Source organism: Oreochromis aureus, linkage group 20 (genome assembly GCF_013358895.1).
Source record: "Oreochromis aureus strain Israel breed Guangdong linkage group 20, ZZ_aureus, whole genome shotgun sequence".
NCBI classification, from domain to species: domain Eukaryota; kingdom Metazoa; phylum Chordata; class Actinopteri; order Cichliformes; family Cichlidae; genus Oreochromis; species Oreochromis aureus.
The window spans coordinates 17,982,482-18,004,982 of NC_052961.1; the positions used below are offsets into that span (position 1 = coordinate 17,982,482).

General features: G+C 40.8%; 1 protein-coding gene across 2 annotated transcripts in view; it reads left to right on the plus strand.

Annotated features, from left to right (window-relative positions):
* LOC116330826 (ERC protein 2-like) overlaps positions 1 to 22,501 on the plus strand; it is a 155,993-nt gene that overhangs the window by 119,791 nt on the left and 13,701 nt on the right. The gene's annotated exons all lie outside the window — the stretch shown is intronic.

Below are 22,501 nucleotides of genomic sequence, written 5' to 3' on the forward strand. Positions count from 1 at the left end.
TACATGTGTGTGTGTGGTTTAAAAGAGACATATAAACGTACATATGAGGGACAACAAAGGTAGGGAAAGCGAGATGAAAAAAGCAAAAGGGCCCTTATGTATTTATGTGGGAATGGGAGAGAAAACCAGGCTGCATAGTATACTCATAGTTTCCAGTGCATCTCATTCCTTTCCCCCAGTAATCCACAGGTGGACCATCACAAGCAGACTCTGCCTCTAACCTCAACAACTTAGAAGTTGTGCACTTTGCCCTAGCACTGCTTTTGGGATTAAAAGTCCTATAGCGTGAGCAAATGGTTTGCCTTTCTGCAGTGCAAAGCGTTTGTGTCTTCAGCCACGTTGTTTGTGTGCGCATTTGCAAGCGCGTGTGTGTGTGTATGCATGTATGTGTGTTCAAGTGAGTGTTGGTGAGCTATACAGTGGCGGAGCAGCCCACATAGCCTATAATCCAGTCCATGTGTGCTGAGAATGCAGCAGTGTCAGGATTCACCGTAATGAAACAGACCACACTGCCCCCTTTCTCCCTCTCTTTCCATCTCTCCATCTTTTTTCCATCTCTCCTGCTCTCTCCACCTTTCTTAGGGTTTAACTTTGCCCTGCTCTAACACATTTTCCTTAAGGTAAATCTGGAATTGGACCCATGATTAGCCTACTGGTTTAGTATCTCCAATCAGATATCATGATCTTCTGTGTATACATGAGTGCGTGTGTATGTGCACTTGTGTATTAGTTCTTCTTATCCTAATCTAATAGAATAAGCCAGGCACATTAGCCTTTGGTGCAGAGTGGTGTTGTGGCTAGCGATATCAGTGCTGCTCATCTATCCACTGCTGTTATTCTGGCAGTGCAAAGCACGAGCGCAGCTAACATGTATTAGCCATCCTCTATGGGAGAACAGATGGGAGCTATTCAGTGGTATGTAGCTACAGCGCAATAAGGCCAGACCTAATCCCCATATCCTGTCCCTGAGTGAGCCCTCCCTAATATGAGCAAACAGAGATGACAGCACCGATAGACAAATAGCCAGGGATCTGTGTGTCTGGGCGCTTGTGTGTATGCTAGATTTGATTGGTGTTTCTTATGGATAACCTTGAGTCCCGGTGCTAGGCTGCATTCCACAAGAACCTAAGTGCTGAGTTTGAGTTGGCAACTTTGAGTTCTAAACATCCAGGTGTGGATTTGTATTGGTTAGCCATGGTTCTGTCTTACAGACTCTGATTGGCTCATTGAGGTTGTGTATGTCCTGCTGTTGATTACAGAGGTTTTGTTTACCCGCTGGCCTCCTAGACCCCACCTCTAATGAAATAAGAATGTCCTTTTGGAGTGAGAGCAGAAGAGAAGGGGGTCAGAGGAAAAAGTGAGGGAGAACATGAGGCCAAAAGAGTGAAGCACAGTGTGGGGGGTTTCTGGAAACATTGTGCTTTTATCCCACCATGAAGTTATTTGTACTGAATAAAGCAAAAAGAAGCTGAGAGGCTTTCCAAGTGAGGACAGAAATGTGTTTGTGTACATGTATGTATTTGTGTATGCTCACATGCATGTGTGTGCACGCGCTTTGTTCAGGTTAAAACAAGTCAAGAAGATGGCTTTCATTTGCCCACTCTTTGTTCGCAGAGGATACAGTGTTTGTATGGCAACAATGTCTATGTTTGCGAGCGTCCCGTGTCTATGTGCAGCGGTGGATTGCTAACCTGTTGATCTTTGTCAAATTAAAAGTACATCTCAGAGCACGGGGGAGAACAAAGACAACAGAAAAAAGCCCAAAATCCAAACAGTTTAAACCTGGAAGTATTTTTCTCTTTGTTTGTTTGTTTGTTTTTTGGATCCAGCCAATCTAGGATCATTAGGAAATGACACATGGTCATGGTTAGCTAGCAAGTCAAGATGGAGTTTAGAAGAATGCACAACATAAACGACATTGTCAGAGACATCACAGTCCTCTTAATCCTCTGTCAGCCTGTTGAATGGATTTTACTTAACAAATGGAGTGGACATGGAAATAATTAAAGGGCAGAGTGGAGCTGAAATCCAAGCCAGATTAAAGCACAGCAACTTTGGGGGCCTTGTGAGCAGGTAAAATTTTCATCTCCTCATCTTGCTCCTGTGCACTGCAGGCCAAAGCTTACTCCATCTTAGTCCAGCATAAAAGGACTGATAATTGTATAGCTCTACTCTAACTGAGGACTCAGTGTGCAAGCCACATTCCCCATCCATACAGTTGTATCCCTTTAAGCACTTTCTGTATTACATACACACTCACACTCCGATGGTTGCATCAGGAGTAATTTGGGCTTCAGTATCTTGCCTGAGGACACTTTGACAGACAGACTGGAGAAGCTATGGATCAAACCACTTCTACCACTTCTTCTACTGAGGGTCTCTCAGTTCATGTTTTGCCTTGACAAAACATAGCTGATATGTTAGCGTCCAATTTCATTAATAAATAAATACAAAGCTGAATCCTAATCTTAACGTACTGTAACCTTGAACAAATTTTGTTTGAGTTTTTTTGCTTTTTATATAGTAAAAGTGGATAGGGGGCCTTTTATGTCCCCAAAAGGAGGAATTCACATTTAAAATGTCAGCAGAATACAGTATGTAGTAATATATGAAGTACTCCTGGTATGTACACTCACTCACCCTCAAAGTGGCAGAACTGGCCAGAGCTTTCTGTCTGTAGTTTTGAGTCATAACCAGAAGACTGGGAGTGATGCTTTCTAGAGATTACTCCCCTTGAAGGTGTTGATCTCTTTAAACATACATAGATTTTAACTGGGATCTGTTCTGTTAAACATAAACACTAGATATCTCAGCGCATTGCATACTTTTAAGAGATAAAATCTCTTTTATCCTCTGTTTATGGCTATCAAACAAAGTTGCCCTATAGGTTTTCTTGTAGACATCACTATTCTGTGTTTTTTTTTCTTCTTTTCTTGCAACAGCCTACTGATTATAAATGAGCTCCAGGTATAAAATAAATATAAAGTTGTATGTGCATATCCATGAAATTGAGATTTTACAAACCATAAGTGCTGTGCACCATAAAGATGGCTTCTGTAAATACAATTTTACAGCCCATAATCACAGTTTTTTTAATCTTCAGGCTGATAACAAACCTGAGACCAAAAGTTCCTAAGTAGTAGTAAAAGAAACTAAAATCATATAAAAATATACTGCGATAATTTCAGTCTCACCTTGTTTATAGTTTTCTAACTGTAAACAAAACAGCAACCTTAACTAGCTCAACACTACATAATTTAAACTCCCCAGCCACCTCTTTTCAACTGCTCAGGAACACAAGTATCTAATCAGGCAGTCACATGGCACTTCGCAGGAACACATTACATTTAGGCACGTAAACATGGTCAAGACGACGTGCTGAAGTTCAAACTGGGGAAAAAGGTGATTTTAGTGACTCTTAATGTGGCACGATTGTTGGTGCCATCCAGACTGGCCTGAGAATTTCAGAAATCCCAGTAGATCAGAAACTATTCTACTGGGATTTTCCCACATTTTCTGTAGGGTTTACAGAGGATAGTATGAAAAAGAGAAAATATCCAGTTAGCAGCAGTTCTCAGGGCCAAAATGCCTTGTTGGTGCCAGAGGTCAGAGGAGAATAGCCAGACTGCTTGGAGCTGTTAGGAAGGCAACAGTAACTCAAATGACCACTCATTAGAACCAAGGTATGCAGAAGAGCATCTCTGAACACACAACACAAAGAATCTTGAAGCAGATGGGCTACAGCAGCTACACCAGATGCACTCTTGCAAGCTAAGAGCAGGAAACTAAGGCTACAGTTCACACAGGCTCATCAAAACTGGACGACAGAAGGTTGAAAAAATGTTGCCAGGTCTGATGAGTTTCAATTTCTACTACAACCTTCAGATGGTAGAACTAAAAGAAAATATGGATCCATCTTACTTTGTATCAACCGTTGAGGCTGGTGTAGTCGTGTGGGGAACATTTTCTTTGACACACTTTGGGGTGCTTAGTACCAATTGAGCATTGTTTAAATGAGTATTGTTGCTGCCCATGTCCATCGATTTATGACCACATTTTTCCCATCTACTGATGGCTGCTTCCAAGCACGATAATGCACTACTTCACAAAGCTCAGAGACTTTAAAATTGGTTTCTTGAACATGACGATGAGTTCACTGTACTCAAATGGCCCCTATAGTCACTATATACCAGTCCAACACAGCACCTCTGAGATGTAGTGGAATGAGAAACTTGCATCCTGGATGTGCAGCTGATGATTCTGCAGGAACTGCAGGATGTTTCCAGCACCTTGTTGAATCTATGCCATAAAGAATTAAAGCAGTTTTGAAGGCTTGCTGGTACCAGCTGGGGGTCCAACCCAAAACCAACAAGGTATACCTAGTAAAGGGAATAATGCAAGTAGCTTCCAGTGAAAAATGATGCAAGCAGCTGACACAGCCCTGCCACTATTTCCTGCACCGTGTGCCAGGTTAGAACTAGTAAACAACTATTACCCCACGCATTCATTATTACAAGCTGACAAACTGCCTGAAGAAATATCATCTCCTTTATATCAACATGAGTCAGTAAATGTTCATTAATGAATACACTGTGGATTTTCTAAACAGTCAGTAGTCGGCTCGAGACGACGCTTTATAAATCATACCCTTAATTTATGTGTGAAAATAAAATATTGTTGAAGCAATTATAGTTAGGGTGGTGCCACTAGAGTCTCGTCAGAAACAGAAACTACACTGGGTCATTGAACTTAAGTACCGTGTTGTTTATTGTGTTTCTTATAGGAAGTCGTTCCCTATAATTCCAATATTTTGTCTACCTTTTTTTTTATTAAAGTTGTAGTCTACTAGCCAGTGAGCGTGTGCACAAAATCTGAATGTATTTGGGTAATGTTTGGGTTTATGGGTAAGTCTTTGTTCAAAGCTGTGCTGCGCCATGTGTCTTTGGTAGTCAGTGAACCATGGCTTAGGGGTCAGTAGAGGCGTCTGACCGAGGCCATCCTTCAGCTAGCTGTCAGCATAATCAGTCTGTGAAGTCAAAGGTGGTTCCACCAGGTTGAGCAGGAGTGGAGGGAAGTCAATAGCTCAGCAACACCTGAGCACTGACATCTGAGTATGCTGTATGTTGTATCTATTTCAATTAAAAAGAAAAAAAACCAACTCAGTTATGTTCCAAACTTGCTTTGGCAGTGCGAGTTGCTGCTTGTCTTTGTGGATCTGGTAATTGAAGAAATACTTTAGCTAACTTTGTAGTTTATTTGTGTGGCAAATTTGATGACAGTATCTTGAAACGCTTAAAAAGGAAACTAAACCCTACTCAGGGCCACATTTACTTAAGTTGTACTGTAAAAATCTGATTAATTTGACATTAACATACTTGCTTTTTAAATGCAAAACACAAAATTTCTTTAATGTAGGTAAGTGAAGAGCAGCGACAGGGATGCTTTGTCACTGTCAGCATGTGAAGCTGTAGACAGATGTAACCCAGAGACACTTTTGCAGCTGCAGCAGGACTATAAGAAGGAGGATGTGTGGAAGAGAGAAAAGAAGGAAAAGAATAAATAGTGAAGCAGACAAGTTTATTCGTGTATTTTTTTGGTGTGTGTCTGTGTGCACGTGGGTTTTTTTGAAGTTCTGTGAAGGAGAGGACAATTAAACACCTGATGTGGGGATCATAAGGCGGTTTGTCTTAGTAAGCTCCCTTTTCCCCACCCGCAACACGCTCATTACACAGGCAGAGACATGGCCACATGCACAATGGCTCATGCAAACCTGCGTTTGCAGGAACGACTAATATTTGGCTTTTTTAATTCTGTAATTGCAAGTAAATCCCTATTCATCAGTGTTTATCCATGCAGTGAAAATTTACATGTGCGAGCAGCTTGTCAGAATCAATCTACAAAGCCCTGTGTGGCCCACCTCAGTAGCACAGCCAAAATATGGAGATCTGAAGACTTTGCTGCTAATTAGTTGTATTAGACACACACCTTCCTTCACTAAGCTACCCCTAACTGTCCTCTTGGGTATGAAAAGGGGTTTCTTACTCAAGCCACACAGTGCGGACCAAAGTGTAATTTGTCTTTTGGCCACTGGTGATGGGATGAATCAGAAACTTGTTGCATCATAGGATCATACAGGGCCCTAGGGGGCCCTAGTCATAACCTATTAGATGCTTATCATTTATATAGTCTTGTTGACATTCAAATTAAGTAAATATTTTCAGTGGTGCTCTCAACAGCTTTATAAGAAGTTCATTTCTTTAGGTTTTTTTGTTTTCATGCTCTTATTTTCTGGCTCAGAATAATGGTTTATCCAGCTAATATGGAAGTATCACTAGTATTCAGAAGTGGCCTTCTCCTATTGGATGGACATTTAAAATTTCACTGGTATTGAATAATATTGTTACTTTTTTATATTACTGACAAAACATTTACAGTTTGCAGACCAAGTGAGAATGTAAGCTGGAATACTTTTACTGAACTCCCTCATCTTTCCCTCTCTGTCTGAACATGCCAGGTATGATTCAGTCTGTCTGTAAGCTCTTCTTCTCCTCCTCTCCTTGTTTTCTGTACAAGTTAGCCCACAGTCATAAATCAGTCCACCTTGAACTGTCGCTGTTTTTCACCTCTGTCTTCCTCCTTTTTCTTCTCTCTGTTTGATGCTTTATTATTTATTATTGCTGTCACTTCTTCAAATGGATTTGCTCAAGATACATTCACGTTTTAAAGTTTATTTAGATCTAGAATATTAAAAATACATATTTAAATGCTGTGTTGCAGGAGTGGGATATCGGGACAAACTGGGAACGATATTGATAAACTGAATAGGTTTGGCTGTGTTTTACTGTGCAGCAAGTTTTGTGTTTAAACGAGAGTTCAAGAAAGGGAAAAAAAGAGAGTGAGTGATCCTGGCAGGATTAAAAGGGTATTTTCAGCTCATTGAGATGGCAGCACACAAAATCCTTTCCCTCAGGAGAAACTTGCACCTGGGGAGGCACTTTGAGCATTCGTGGGTTTGTGCGTGTGCGTGCCTGTGTATGAGACATACAGAGCAAAATAACTGTGCACAAGGTACCTCTCAAAGGTGAGATCCTGTGTTCAAGCTGGATTACACCGCAAAGAGAAAGTGTGAACGTCCACAAAGAAGCACTGATAGAGGGGAGGCACTGGGATTTGCAAACAGAAAAAAATGGGAATCACACTTTAAAAATATAAACAAAACAGTTATTTTCTTCCGACTTCCTGTGCTCTCCTGAGTCTCCCTGTCTTTAACAGACACACAAAGACACATGCACCCACACCAAAAGCTCTAAAAATACCACGTAGTCTCAGGTCTAGGGTAAGGCCTCTGTTCCCCAAACTGTGTTTTTAACATATAGACCCACCCCTAGGCTGCCAATCATAGATGTGGCTGCTGCTCCAAGGCAGAGGGCTATATTCAGAGGCAGCAAGAGGGATGCGGTGGGGGTTGCCACAAACTAGGGGGATTCACACCTGCTGACTTTACTATATATGGCTACTTACCGAAAGGATGTAACACCCTGAAACATATAGCACTTTTGATACCTCAGCTCAAGTACTGCTGCAAGGTCTTGCACACGCATGCATTCAGAAATAGATACATTTAAATTGCCTAATAAAAAGCAAACATTTATGATCAAGATTGACACCCACGGAAACCATGTGGCTGAGAAAAAACACTAAATGTATTTTAATAAGTAATAGAAGAAGGAATTTCACTATTTTCTTTCCCTATTATAGACATGCCAGAGCTGCTATCAGACACCCCCTTGTAGAATTGAAGAGGAAAACTAACAGGAATTTACCTGTTTCCTCTCACTGAAAGTCATCCCAGTGCAGTCAGCACAGAGGCTTCATATCTTGGGCTATCACTGAACTACTGTAATAACATCAACAACCTTTGGACTGCCACTCAACATTAGGGCTGACCACCAATTAGGCCTTCTATAGCAGCAGGCAGCATTTTATTTCTCACGCTAGCTGAAAACATTTTCCCAAATATTGTCCTCATTTATTAAATAGATGAGCTGTCTTGATGTTTGTAACACTGCTGCACAATAGAGTTAGAAGATAGCATTTTTTTTTATTATAATTAATTGTGTTTCATGAAAAAAGAGGCACTGACACTTTATATCAGCGACCTTTTCAACTCTGCATAATGTTTGTTGATCTTAAGCTTCAAATCCCAAAATGGCTCAGGGGTCTATTGCTGCAGGGTACCCATGTGACATGCGTAGCAGAATGTTTTAAAGCCCCTGAGTCTTAGGGCTACAGAATAAACTTCTCATTTGAGCCCCACAATGAAAAAAAGTGTATAAACTCTTGGCTCAGATGCAAGTTAGTCCAACACAGATCAGCTTGTTGGGCTGTGTAGTGTGTTTTCAAGGTTATGTTTTTCAGTGAAACCCTAGAGTTGGATGTCAGAGTGGACTCTTTCTCTGTCACTAGATCGGCTCAGACAAGCAGATTAATGCTCTCTGTGTCCCTCACAGCTTACTGTATGTCACTGCTATTATCCTTGACATCAAACCAGTGGGTCAGGATCCTTTACATGGGTGTCTTTCCCATACATGTATGCACTTACACCCGCATGCACACGTACATATAACTTACACATGTGCAACTGAACTCGCTCTTCCTCTGGTTCCCTCTCTCTTATCTGGCCCTGAGGAAAAGCCACACTTGTACGATGACATTCAGCACAGGATTAAAGCCCATGTAAGACCCTCCTCAGTTTACACTGCCACTGCCAAGAAGGGATCTATACAACCACACACTCTCATGCAATCCTGTACACACTCTGGCTAAGACACAACTCCATGGACACACACACACACACACAGTTGAAGCGTAAGGGGAAAGCACAAACTGGTTTGTGTGCCTGTGGACTCATACATACTCAAATGCCTTCATGCTTTGTTGTTTAGCATGTTGTCCTCTTATTACTCCAGACTTATGGAGATGTCTCTGCTTACCAATTGCCATGCGCATGCATCGCATACAGCAGCGCAAACACTCACGCATCCATTTGCCTTGCCACCATCCTCATTGCTTTCATCTCTGAAACAAGGGTCTAAGCCTAGACACCCACCTCATTTGAGTCACGTGTGCACACACACATACACACACAAAAGCACTCCAGTTCCCTCTACCTACAGGCACAAACTCACATATATGTGGTACTGTTAGTACTGAGGGTAGATTGAACACAGACTCCCTCAGTTTTAGGAATGGTAAGGCTAGACGTGGTCAGGCCCTTAGTTAAGATGCTGTGCTTTGTATCTAGGTCACATTGTGTGTGTGACTTTTTTTTCTGCGCTTACCTCCGGGGTTTGTTGGTTAGGTCTGGAGTAGATTCTCACTGGAATGCATTCTGATTGGACTAGACAGCAATCCTTTTCTGATTGGTTGTTTTTCCCCAGGCTTCCATTTTGGGGGTTGCTTTGAATCAGTGCATCTCCGTCACCCTCTTTTCCGTTCGCTGTGCTCTTTTCTTCTCTTTCTACTCTTCTGTATCTTGTAGATTGCCACCGGCTGAGTGTTTGATGTGAATGTGTTTGACTGGCTAAAACAGAACCAGCAGTGGGCTCTTCTGTGTTTCTAGTGATGGAGTGATACTCAGTGCAGGGATCATTGCCTATAGTAACTTTATGTGATAAGTGGTCAGTTAAAATGGACCTCATAAATAAAATCAGTAAGAACTATCATATATGGCAGATGTGATGGTGTATGTTTGAAACCCCTGCTGCTGATACATTTTCACAAATGCACTGCTGACCTTCTAGAGAGTGTCTAATAGAGATGCATATGGAGATCCAGCTTTGAGCTGGATTTTCCTTTGTGTGAAAATGTTTGGGGTTTTTTTTTATCGTTCTTTCATAATATACACAGAGAGTTGAGAAGAATGTTTTAAGAGTTCCAGATCTGTGTGAGTCTTTGACTTTTCAGGCCTGATGGTTTAATTTGATTGATTTCATGAAATTTGAAAAAAGAGGACCCTGGATTGGATAAATGGAAGAAAAAGAGGACTGCTATTTTAGTGATACTATACTATGGTGAGATGAGAAGACCTAAAATAGACACTCAGCCCACTTAAAAAAAAACACTTATATCACCAGACTGTAATGTTAAATATGAACTGTACTGTAGCAGTTTAATAGAGGGAGAGAAATTTTTGTGGTCATTCTTTCTCACTGCAAGCACAGCAGAGCATGGCAGAATAAAATATAAAACCATCATCAATAGGTACTATTGTACCTATGCTTTACTCTAATATCCTCTCCTGGAGTGACCTAGACGGTCAGAGTGTGTATGCAGCAAGGCTTCAACTCTGCAGCCATGGGATTAGCTTCACTGGTGGGTGGTCCTCCTATTGCTGATCTTAGAACAGCATCACATTTTGTTCTTTGCTCTTTCTGGGTGTTGGGATTATGGATCAGGTTAGGTTGCTGAAGTTGGACCATTTGATCGAACTAATGTTTAGGTTGATTTGGACACATTTATATGTTTCACTTGTCCCCTTATATGAGTAACTTTGAAAGCTCCTGGACTCAATCCCCACCCTTGCTGGGAGAAGCTGGCTTGGGAGGGTTCTGCTAGAGCTCTAGTATTACTGCTGAGTGTGAGGATTCAAAAGCCAGATCAAAACTGGCAATGCAAAATTTACACGCTTGCTGTAGTGAACAGCAGGTGGGACAGGAAATAGTGTGTTAGCTAGCCAGCTAACATTAGCATAAAATGACCCATATCAAACATTTTATTCACTCTGTACTGGTGCTCGCTGCAAGGCATGCAGATGCCGCTAGTTTACACTCACCAAGCAGCTATGGAAACACAGAAAGGGCAAAATAAATACTCTCTGAATGAAAGATCAAGCACACTCTGAGAATAGATGGATGTTAACTAGACTTGTTTTGCTGCTGTGGCTGTTTGCTGAGGTGGGATCGACCACAAGAGGAAGTAATTGAAATGTTTGCCGATTGTTTTTGGTGCGACTGTGGCTTTAGTCAGCTAACAGGTATGCTTGGTGATATGTGGCAAGGTGTTCCTTACTGGATAAATTACAGGTTACATAAAGGACAAAGAACAGCCTGTGATGTTTGTAAGGAGTGTGTGACGTTACTCAAACGAGTCACAACCATGTGCAGTCAGTAGTGTAAGATCATGACCATCAATCATTGGGTTTTTTCCCCCCCTCTTTCTTGGCTTGCAACCTTTCCCTCCATCCTTGAACTCATCACTCTTGAGCGGTTAAGCTAGTTGTAATGAGGACAGTGAATTGGCATTTCGCAGTTACACACACACACATACACACACGCACACAAATAAAGAACCAGCACATGTTCTCCATAACAAAAAACCCACAAACAGACAGGTAGTGTGACAGAAACAGAGCTGTTGGAGGCCTGGTGTTCTCCCCATCTGAAGGGATGGGAGCAGAGGACAATGTAAACACTCTGTCACACACATAAACAAAGCCCTGCTCAGATTTCACTGCACAGTTACAGAAAGCTCACCCTTTCTTTTATAGAGAAAGTATTTTTGTAATTTGTTTATGTGAGATTCCATGGACCTAATGGGAAAATGGCTTTTTCGGCATCACACCACACCTGAGTTCAATTTCACTAGCTTTCTCACAGACAGATCGTAAAGATGGCATACCAGAATGGATGCAATCTGTCTTTCTTTTCTGCATCTCAATTTAATTTCTCAGCCTTCCTCTCTCAGGCACATTCTTTCTCTGTAACCCCTCCCTCTCGCTCTCTTTTTCTCTCTTCTTCTCTTTCTGGTTTTATCTCAATGACTGATGCCTGTGCAGGCCAACTATTCAACAAAGAGCAACAGGTGAATCACAGAAGTCAAAGAAATGATCTATATTATGTTTGAGAATCCTTTCATTAGAAGGATTTTTGGCTGATTATGAAGCCTGAGTTTGAAGTTCTTTTGATTAGTTGCATTCATTTTCTTCGGATTGAATTCTGAAGCAAACCGTACCAAAAATGTGACACCGTACACTCTTAGTTGTATATCATAGCTCCTCATTCTAATCAACAAAGCTTCTCTACTGGCATGGATTAACAACATTAAAGACATGTGTACACACACACACACACACACACATGCAGATGCACTATGTTTGGGTTATGCAAAACAAAAGCATAATTGCAAATAAAATCCAAGCATTCACTGCACATTTAAGACAGTAATTTTAATATTTATTGTTTTATATTAATGTTGCTTCCCAACTGTCTAGGTTATCACATGCACACACCCACACACACAAACTATACAAAAACATATGAATATGTTCACCCTTGGCCAGCTTTAACCACCCGCTGATTTAAAAAGACACCATGTGTTTAGCAGGACTAAAAACAACGGCCCAGCAGAACCTTCTGCATTGCAGCGCAAAAGAACCGAATAACAGGACAGAAAGCAAGATACAAACATGTGTTTGCATTGTTTGCATTGTTTGCCTTCTAATTACATCGTTATTTCTCTGTGTAAAGTGTGTGCATGTCAGAGCTGTATGCGTGTGTGTGTGTTTTCCCCTGTAATGCAAGTCTTTGTGTCTGGAAGTGGTGTGTTTCACAGCAGGCATTCCTTTCAGGCTAACCCAGTTTGCTTAGGTAATAACTAGGCTTAGCCATAATTTGTTTGTGTGTATGTTGTTGTACGCCATATATGTGTGTGTGTATCTTTAGGTGTTTCTGCTCACGTTCAAAGGAATAATTCCTTTTCATTTGACACATTCATACAAAAAGACAAGCCCATCTATTTGAACTTGGAAATGAGCCATCCACAAATGAATGCCTTTCTGTTTCTATTCTTCCTGTTTCCGTTGCTCCAGTCTTATTTCTTCCGTCCTGTTTAATTGGCAATTGGAATAACTTTGGCTGTTTAAACCTGCTCTAATAAAAGTTAAGATTTTAACATTTTAAGCATGCCAGTGTGCTTTTTTATACCCTAGAAGATATCACAAAGAAAACGAGGCAACAACATTGCTTGGCGTTTTCATGTTGAGACTTCACTTCACTAATGGCAATCTCAAAATCACTGATTTAGGCACCCAGGTTTTCACATGTAACATATTTAAAGCAGGAGTACTGTCAACTTGTAGGATGGGGATAACTTGTCAAAGCTAAATCGCTTCTCCTACTTCTCTGCTTTGCTCTGTATGCAGCACTGAGACGAACGCACACTGAGTGGAGTGGCGCACCCAACAAATATCTCTACAGCGAATAACCATCAGCTGTCGGCCTTTTCTTGATGTCTAGTCCTGTTTGAAAAATAGTTCCAAAATGACAGTTAAGCTGATGCCTTACAACAACACCATTTCAATTTCGTTTTGAAACACTGACTGGACGTCCTTGTCAAACTTCAAACAAGAGAACGTTCGTGTTCAAGGATTGTTTTCTACTGTTTCTCAATTGATTATAACAAAAACAAAAACAAAATAACAAGCGAAAGAATGAATGGAAACTCAAACTTATACTTTCAAGCCCCTTTCTTATCATACTGAGCTAATTGTGTTCACACCCCACTAGCTCCATCCCTGGATCTACGATGGGATGAAAGTGTTTTGAAAGATGTAAAAAGTTCACCATCAAACAAATCAAAGAGAATTGGTTTGTACATATATTGCTTAAAAGTGTTTATTTTCTCAAAAACAAAACACATGCATTTAATTTCTTAATTCCAAGAAACGATCTGGCTAGACCTTTGTTGCACATGCAGACAGCATTAACTGCGATCTGTCAGCGGTCCAGTTTTTGCAATGGTGTTGTGACCTGTTTTGACCAGAAAGCAGACTTTGGCGGTTTGCTGGAGATATGCTTAGCGTGCAGAAGATGAGAATTAGGTAAAATCAGGTTAACGTTACTTAATCTGACAACAATTTTTTCATATAAATGTTTTCTGGGACTTTTCAACGAGTCCCATAAACAGTAACATTTTCTCCTCAGTCACAGTTGGTTGTGGTTTCATCAAAATCCCACTGTTTTATTTAAAAAAAGAAAAGAAATGAAAAAGAAAATCAACATTGCTAGCTAAAAGGTTCTGAACAGATGGCCTACGTACATTCCTCCCTACGTACACAAACTAGTTTTTAATATGAATAAAGCTAGCTAAACTTTAAAGCTATTTATGCTTATTTTACAGTGATCGCTCGTTTTAGAAAAGAAGTGCTACATCACATCCAGCACTCGATACAACTGCATGGTAATTAAGTTTCTTTAAGGGCCTGGATGAGGAGGTGACCTACCTGCAGTTTAATGTGAAATGAAAAGGACCACAGCTTCTAGGTTTTAAAGTGCGTGCAGGTTCTGAAAAGGATAGGTGATAAATCACAGTGGTAAACATCCCAGCTTTTGAAAATGAGTTTGGAGCAAGATGTCTTCTGCTACAGAGCGATAAAGCTCTATGGAAAGAAATTAGTCATAAATGTGCACTCCACTGACACGAAGATTTTTCATTTTCTCAGTGCCACAGATTCAGAAATGCATGTATAAAGAAAACTATACTTTTTTAAATAATAATTTTGTCACACCTTAATTATAACACAGGCTTTGTGATTAGTGTATAAGAGAGAGATTTCTTTACTTAATACTTAAGCCTCTTGTTTTAAAGGTATAGTAAGTAATTCTTTGAGGTTATTTAATAGAAGAAAAATAATGCTGTACTCATAAATATACATTAATTAGTACATAGTTATGTCTCCCAAGAATTTAATGCATTCTTATTAACTTAGAATTAATCAATAAAAAATGCATAAGATGAGGATTTGTGAAAGCCGCTATGTTGCCCCACTATGTTGAATACAGTGGGTAAGATGTACATTGTCAGTCCACCTTTCTGCATTTTATGTTTTATATTACTTCTGATTTTAAAATACAAACATACCTCTTTCAGCTATATATGACCATTTAACATTTGTACATGTACATTTTTATCATTTCGTCCTCATGAAGTCTTTCTCCTCCTCCACCAAAGCTCAGTCTCCTCTCTCATTCCCCAGTTATTCCATTCCTCTTCACCTCAAGCCTCATCTCATAAACTGAAGTCAGGGCTCTAACACACAAAAGTGTGCATAAACATGCTTATTTATTCCCAGTATTGTTGGAGTTACTTATTGTCAGTAGATTAGACACTCCCGTCTCTAGACAGCTGACAATGACGACATCAACAAAAGCTGGTTATAAGATAACATTTTGCCTACTAATTTATAATCCATAATTTAGTTGTACATGTACAATGATAATAAGGAGCTATTCTATTCTATTCTAATAGAATAGAATAGAATAGACAATATACACAGCAAATATTTACATATGGGAGAATATGCATATTCTGACGAAGAAACCGAGTTGTTACGGTTTTAATCAGTTCCAGGAGACAGCTGCTGTCTACCAGTAAATGTTAAATACACTGCTGTCTGTAATTTTTTATACTGATAGACACTGTTCACTGATCATGTAGAAGTAGTTGAAGAGGAACACATACACAAACCATTTACTGGAGATTATTTCCCCTCAGTAGCAAGGGTCAGCAAGTGCCAGTAATTGCCGGATGAGCTGAGGGGTTGCCAGATCTGAGCTGTAACTGCCAGTTGGTGAGTCCATTCTGCACACACACACATGCGCACACAAACATGCCTACACCCACCCTGAGATCATAAGCCAGAACTTTTATCAGTGATGTCAGTTGTTGTGTCAGCTCTGGCTCACTATCCTGCCACTTTATACACTCACACATTATCATGTGATGCTCTGATGTCAGAGAGAAATAGTGCAGGCTCGCTAAATGTTGTGTATACTGTATAAAGCAGCAATTAGTAAAGAATCTAAAGTTTCAGTTCAGATGGGTTCAGATCCATTTGTGTGTGTGCTGAGCCTTATGCTACAAAATATCGTCAAGTGAGTCGATGTTTGGATGCCTGCATGCATGAGGTCTGCTTTTGTTGTGTGTGTCTGTGTGTGTGTGTGTGTGTGTGTGTCTCTGTGTGGGTGGGTGGAATGAGGCAACATACCGTGACTTTATCATGGCAAAGCAGAAACAGTATTAACAACTGGTGAAAGATGTTTTGTGGACATTTCTCGGATTCCCTTTTGGTGGAAAGAAGAATGAGGAGAGGGGAGAAAAGGGGAGAGATGAGAAGAAAAACAGGGGAGTCAAAGGAATAATGAATAGCCCTAGATATTTCTGTGAGTTTAAATAGAGTTGCTGTTCAGTGATCAGAATGAGCCTCCTTCATTTTTTATGATCTCTTTGTGTCAGTTTTAAATATCCAAACACAGGAAGTGTTGCTTGATTTCCTCTTTCTTTATGTCTAAAGTGCATGTGTGCATGTGTAGGTGTGTGTGTGTGTGTGTGTGTGTGCCTGTCTCTGCCTCTTGCTGTCTCTCCTTCTCCCCTTTCTCTCTCACATTCTTACGCACATATACAGATGTGGGATAGTTGTTTGCTTTTCTTGCCAAGCAAAAATGCTTTCTTCTCTTTGCGACCTGCTTTGGTGTTACCTGACAAGTAAGTGTGTATGTCTGTGTGTGCGTGGAGAGAGTGAACAAGTGCTAAACCCCGCTCCTCGCTTGAGTGCTGCTGCAAAGGCCCGGGTTGACAGAGAGGATTGAGAGTGTCATTCTTGGGATTAAGCATAATGACCAAGATTGACAGACAAGACAACATTGCACATTTACACAGACACATACGCACATACCCTCTAAACATTCACACAGAAATGTACACAGGTAATTATAGAGAGGCGTATCAAAGTGCTGGGATAAGCCCCAGTTTAAATGCGTGTGAGCAGGCCTCTACAGGAGGGGAACCAGGATTACTTTCACTCTATATTTCCTTTTTTCCCCCTCCCACGTCTGATTTTTATTCCCGGTATCTTTTGTCCTGTCTTTTGTCTGTTCTTTAACCCACATTTACATTCTTTACTGTTAGGATATTTTGCTTTGCCTAAGCCTGGCTAAAGGTTGTAAGATATAGTTGTTGGACAGATGCTCAGCTCGAGATAGGTTGAATCCCGTCCAGTTTGGTGTTGGCCTGTTGCCCAGTTTTGCACATGTATGATTTTTCAAACTCATCCCAAACTGTTGGCAAACAGCAGAAACAATAAAAATGTTTTAAAAAAATGAGCTAACTTCTCTTGTGGTTGATTTTGCACTGCAAATTAGTTTACTGTTTTCATATTTCAGTATCTATATTCTGCTTTCACTCTGTGTTGTTCAAAGTGTTCTAATTTCTGATTCTCATAACTTTAAAAAAATGCTTTGGTGTCCTGTACGTATATCTGCATAAGTGTGTTTTACTCCGGCAGAATCTTTATATTGGAAATAATAAAAAATCTAAAATAAATAAACATGTCTTTACCACGTGCACACACACACACACACACACAGAAATTAAATAAATCTTTCCTAAATAATTCTACCTTACGTTCTCTCACACATTTAACTGTCTGCCTGGAATCCATTTGTACCAAAGGACTTCAAATACCCTTTTCTTGTCAGAAGATCTTGTCCATTTTTAATCTATATTTTTCAAGTGGGACCTTACGATCGCTGTCCAATCAGATAGCGGCTGATAAGTGTGGCATGTAGCAGTTGGCTTGGCACATGTCGAGGCTCCCTGGCCTAGGTACAGGCTTGTTGGCACAGTATGCACTTTAAGGCTCTGCAGAACTTTTTGAAGAGGATGATCACCTTTCATCTTATCATTTTGCACAGTGACACAGACTTCAAAGGGAACCGGTCATTTTTTACTGGCACTGCAGTATGTGTATTTTTTTGCGCGTGTGAGCTATTGACACGTTCCCAGAAAACTGTTCCAGGTTCTAGGACTGTGTTTAATGAAGGCAAGGGCATGGCTTCAAAGAGCTGCAATCCAATCTACATGTGTAGAAGTGCACACACGTACACGCACTCAGAACACACGTACACCTCTGCTCCCTGGAAAGTAAGAAAAAGTCAGAGCTCAGTCTCTCAGCCCTGTCTCGTAATTTGGCAGCACACTTCTTAACCTTGACTGAGAGATGACTGAGATACAGATGGATATCCAAGAATGTGAAACTTGTATGAAAGGCAGTGAAAGTCAAAGAAAAAAAACCCCAGAAAGATACAGCACTAAAATAATGCGCACATGTGTTAGTGTATATGTCTGGCTGAAGTGGCATGCAAATATTGAAGGCAACTTGCTAAATTGTGATGAAATTTCAGAACGAATTGACAAATTATAAAGGCTAAATTACATTAACGTTAGACCTGCGGCGAACCTCATTCCACATAATATTGCTGTCATTTGTAACTTTCAGCCCATACTCTGTGGATAGCTGCTGACAGCTGTAGAATTTCCAAATGGCAACTCTTCAGGATAAAAGATAAGATTTATAGCTTCATTTTCAGATGTTGATAACTTTTTTTTCAGCGCTGTATTTGTTTTTAGAGACTGGAACGTAAATGCTTCTAATAGTTATAAGATGCTTAAGAAAGCACTGAAAAGATTTTTCTCTGTTTAGAAACACGAGATAGTACCAGGCTCAGGCTTGACCCTTATGCCATTTGTTGGAAATTCTTCATGCTTTAAAGTTTACGAGTGTGCATATGTTTGAGTTTGGATGTGTTAGCGCGCGCGTGTGTGTGTGTGTGTGTGTGTGCGTGAGTAAGTGTGCGTGTGTGTGTGTTTGAACACATGCATGACTGTGTGTCTCCGGTGCCTTTGAGGTGTGTTAAGGTGTGTTTCTCTCTTTGATGTTTGGCATTGGGTTTATAAAAGGGTCGGTTTTAAAGGCATGAATTTTGCATTGGTGTGTGTGTGTGTGTGTGTGTGTCAGCCAGCAGAGTGGATGTGGTTCACCTTGCACTGGCCACCTGTAAGCCATCGACAGAAATTAGCCTCTTTAGTCCTGATGGGATGCAGAGCAGAGAAGGAAGGGGCGGTGAGAATGTGGCAGGAGGGCTATTGCTGGGGGTTTTGAGGAGGTGTGTGTGCTTGTGAGTGTGTGTATGTGTGGTAGTGGGTACTTGGGCGAACCATTTTCAAAACTGCATTTTCACTCTGCCATCGTAAGGCCGAGAGAACTGGAGACAAGGTATAGACCGTACAATGGAACCATTTGTTTCTCATTTGTCTGTACTGACTGGGGATCCATGTGTGTGCCTGTGTGTGCGCATGCACGTGTGTGGGTAGTACTTATTTAATGCCGGTATTTTGGCGGCATGCCCAACCTCGCTACAGAGTTCTGCTCTGACTCTACTAAACACGCACAACCTGGACTCATTACACTCAGTAAACAAATAAGTCATTAATACCAGCCTGCAGGCACCACTCACACAAATAGAAACATATAGAACATGTACATAATTGTGGACACACTAGCAACGACGCCCATGCCCTCCATGGCCAAGGCTCCTATTGGCTGTGGGTTTTGAGACTAGTGAGACTAATGATGTGGTCCCTGTATTCCTGCTTCCTGTCCTTCGCTGGAGGACTTCCTGTAGCAGAGTCATGTGTTCCTGATTACAGTCCACATCTAAGACCCCTGGAGCAGGACAGTTTTTCTCTGATACGTATACACTCACACTCACACACCTACATACAGATACACATACACTAGATATAGAATAACCTCGTCTCGTCAGATATGTGATATTGTTCAGCAGGAGCACTGAGAGCACTGTGCATCTGTGTTTACTTCTCTTCTCTTTTCTCTTTAGGTTTCTCTGTCTGTTTCTGGTTTTTCTGCCCTCCCTCAGTTTGTAGCCAGGAGGCTGTTTGCTGTGATAAAGGGCTGACTGGTGCTCTTGTATTTTACTCACTGCCCTGCAGCCCAGATTTGGGATTAGACCTCACAGCTGTGTGAGTGATCAGTGGGTTGGTTAGTTGTGTGTGTGTGTATCTGTGTGGGTATAAACACAATAAACACAACACTGTAATTATCAAATCAATACAAACTTTTTTCCATGTGAAAACACACACAGGCTTCTGTGTGTGTTTTATCCCAAAAATTGGAAGAATATCATATTCTAACCACCCTTTAGGGCAAAACTACGATATAGTTTGCTAGTGCCTAAGCAGCCGATACCAGTGTCCATTCATTTAAATCAAAGTACAGCTGTAGAAGATATTGTACTACATCTCTGTACTTTTGAAAGACCTAAATTTATATGACAATGCAGTTACAGTGATTGTTACTGTCATTAACAATCTTGATAAAATTAATAACTTATTAGCAGAAACATCCAAATTTGTGGGGGGGTCGGTACAATCTGCTGGCAGTTCACTCTGTATTGCTGGAGTACAATTTCCAAAATTATACAGAGTTACGTAAAAGAATTGCTTCAATAATCCAACAGTCTATTCGTGTGTAATTAGTACTGTTGTCATTTGGTTCTCAGAAAGGCTTTATTATCTTGGTGGACCATCTTGCTGTTTTACAGCGACAGTTAGGTGTAAAGTTGTCACTCCTCATATGTGGTGTGTGTGTGTGTGTGTGTGTGTGTGTGTGTGTGGAGCCACTCTCCAAGGGGAAATTGTTAGCAAATAGCCTCCAACTGCTGGCCTTTTAGCTCTGCAAACACCGAAGGCCTCTCCCCACATCCCCTTCACTCCACTCAACCACCACGCCTCAAACACCCTCCCACTCTCTTAAAATTCACCTGCACAACAACCCCCCGGGCTTCTCATCCTTCTACTGCTCCCCTCTCTTCCCTTCTCCCCCTTTCTATCTTGCTTCTAGTCACTTAGACATTTCCATACCTATTCATCATTCCCTCTCCCGCCCTGTCTGTGTCTCCTTCACACACAGAGAGTCATTCCTGAGTGGGTAAATAGAGTAAATTGGGGCTGACCCCCAGGGTTAGCAGAGGCCATGCTCTCTTTTCATGTCAAAGCCATCTGAAGGCTGATTGGTTGATTGCAGTGCTCTCCGCTTCCAAAAGGCTCCCTTGTGCTGCTGTAATTGCCCTATCATGTGCACATACACATTCACATACTTAACACACTTACGCGCACAAGCATGCACATAGATGCATACATGCAGATACACACACACAAACACACACACACACACATTCTTACAGCCAAATGACTTAATTGGTGTTAATTGCATAATGACAGTAGTGAATTGGACCTGGGTCAGAGGTGACATAGGTTTGAGTGGGTACGGTGATGGAGAAAGGATGTTGAGAAGATGTGTGGGGAAAGCTCGCACTTCAAGAAAAAAGCACAGCAAATTTAAATTCATTCCTGAGTAAATTCAAATAAAACAAAACAAGACTACATCAGATACGTATGCAGATACATTATGTGTACTTTAAGTTGATCGGTGTGATATGATGGTCAAAAGAGTTATTTGTCTTTTTTCAAACACAGGTAAGGTTGGAAAACATCTAATACATCTGGCAAGGAATTCCAGCAGCTGGAACCAAAAAAGCTGAATCCTGCTCTAGCAGCTTTTGCTTTGACTCTCAGAACTGTTAGTCTCAGAAGAACGGAGCCAGAACACTTAGCACTTCATACTAAGTGAAGTCAGACAGGTATTATGGAACAGCAGGGCTATGTAGGACCTTATAAACTGGAAGTTTAAATTTGCTGTCAATTCTGTTACTATGTGGTAGCCAAAACAGGGATTTGAAAAATTCATTCTTTTTTTATACCTCTGGCAGCAACATTTTTGAATAACTTTAGTTCACCATGGCATTTATAAATTGACCAGTAAAGAGAGCGTTATAGTCAGACCAACAAGAAAAAATGCATATATAGGTTTTTTGGCATGTGTTTGAGACAATAACCTTTATAGCTTAGCTACAGAATGATACAAAAATAAAACTTTTTGTTGAGCTTGCATGACATGAGTGACTTAATGAGTGATGGCTTATATTTTTGACCCTTGCAATGCTTAAAAAAACAAGCTCCACCCCAGCTTTTTCATGTTTCAAGACACGTTCTGAAGAGATAACACAGAAATCTTGTCCTAGCTTTAGATAGGATACTAGCCATTCTGGGACTGCACTACCTACTTGATATTCATTACAGTGACTAACTGAAGAAGAGAATACTGGAGACTGGCCAATATAGCAATATTAGTCTGTCTCAGTCTGTATTTCTTTTTCTTCACAACTCTAACACAAGCAATCCTTAATCTGATTGCAAAGTTGGCACACAACAGCCTTTTGTGATATAGCGGGATGCTCTATATGCGTAACACAAGGATTCAATTTGACTCAGCCCACATCTCTAAGTGTGTGTGTGTGTGTGTGTGTGTGTGTGTGTGTGAGAACGCGCTTAACTATAGCTGTGGAGTGTGTGTGTGTGTGTGTGTGTGTGTGTGTGTGTGTGTGTGTGTGTGTGTGTGTGTGAGAACGCGCTTAACTATAGCTGTGGAGTATGTGTGTGTGTGTGTGATTGCCCGGGCAGCTGAAAGGGGTCTATTGGTGAAAACGTTTAAGTCATCATCATTAGAGAGTTGTTGGTACAGAGG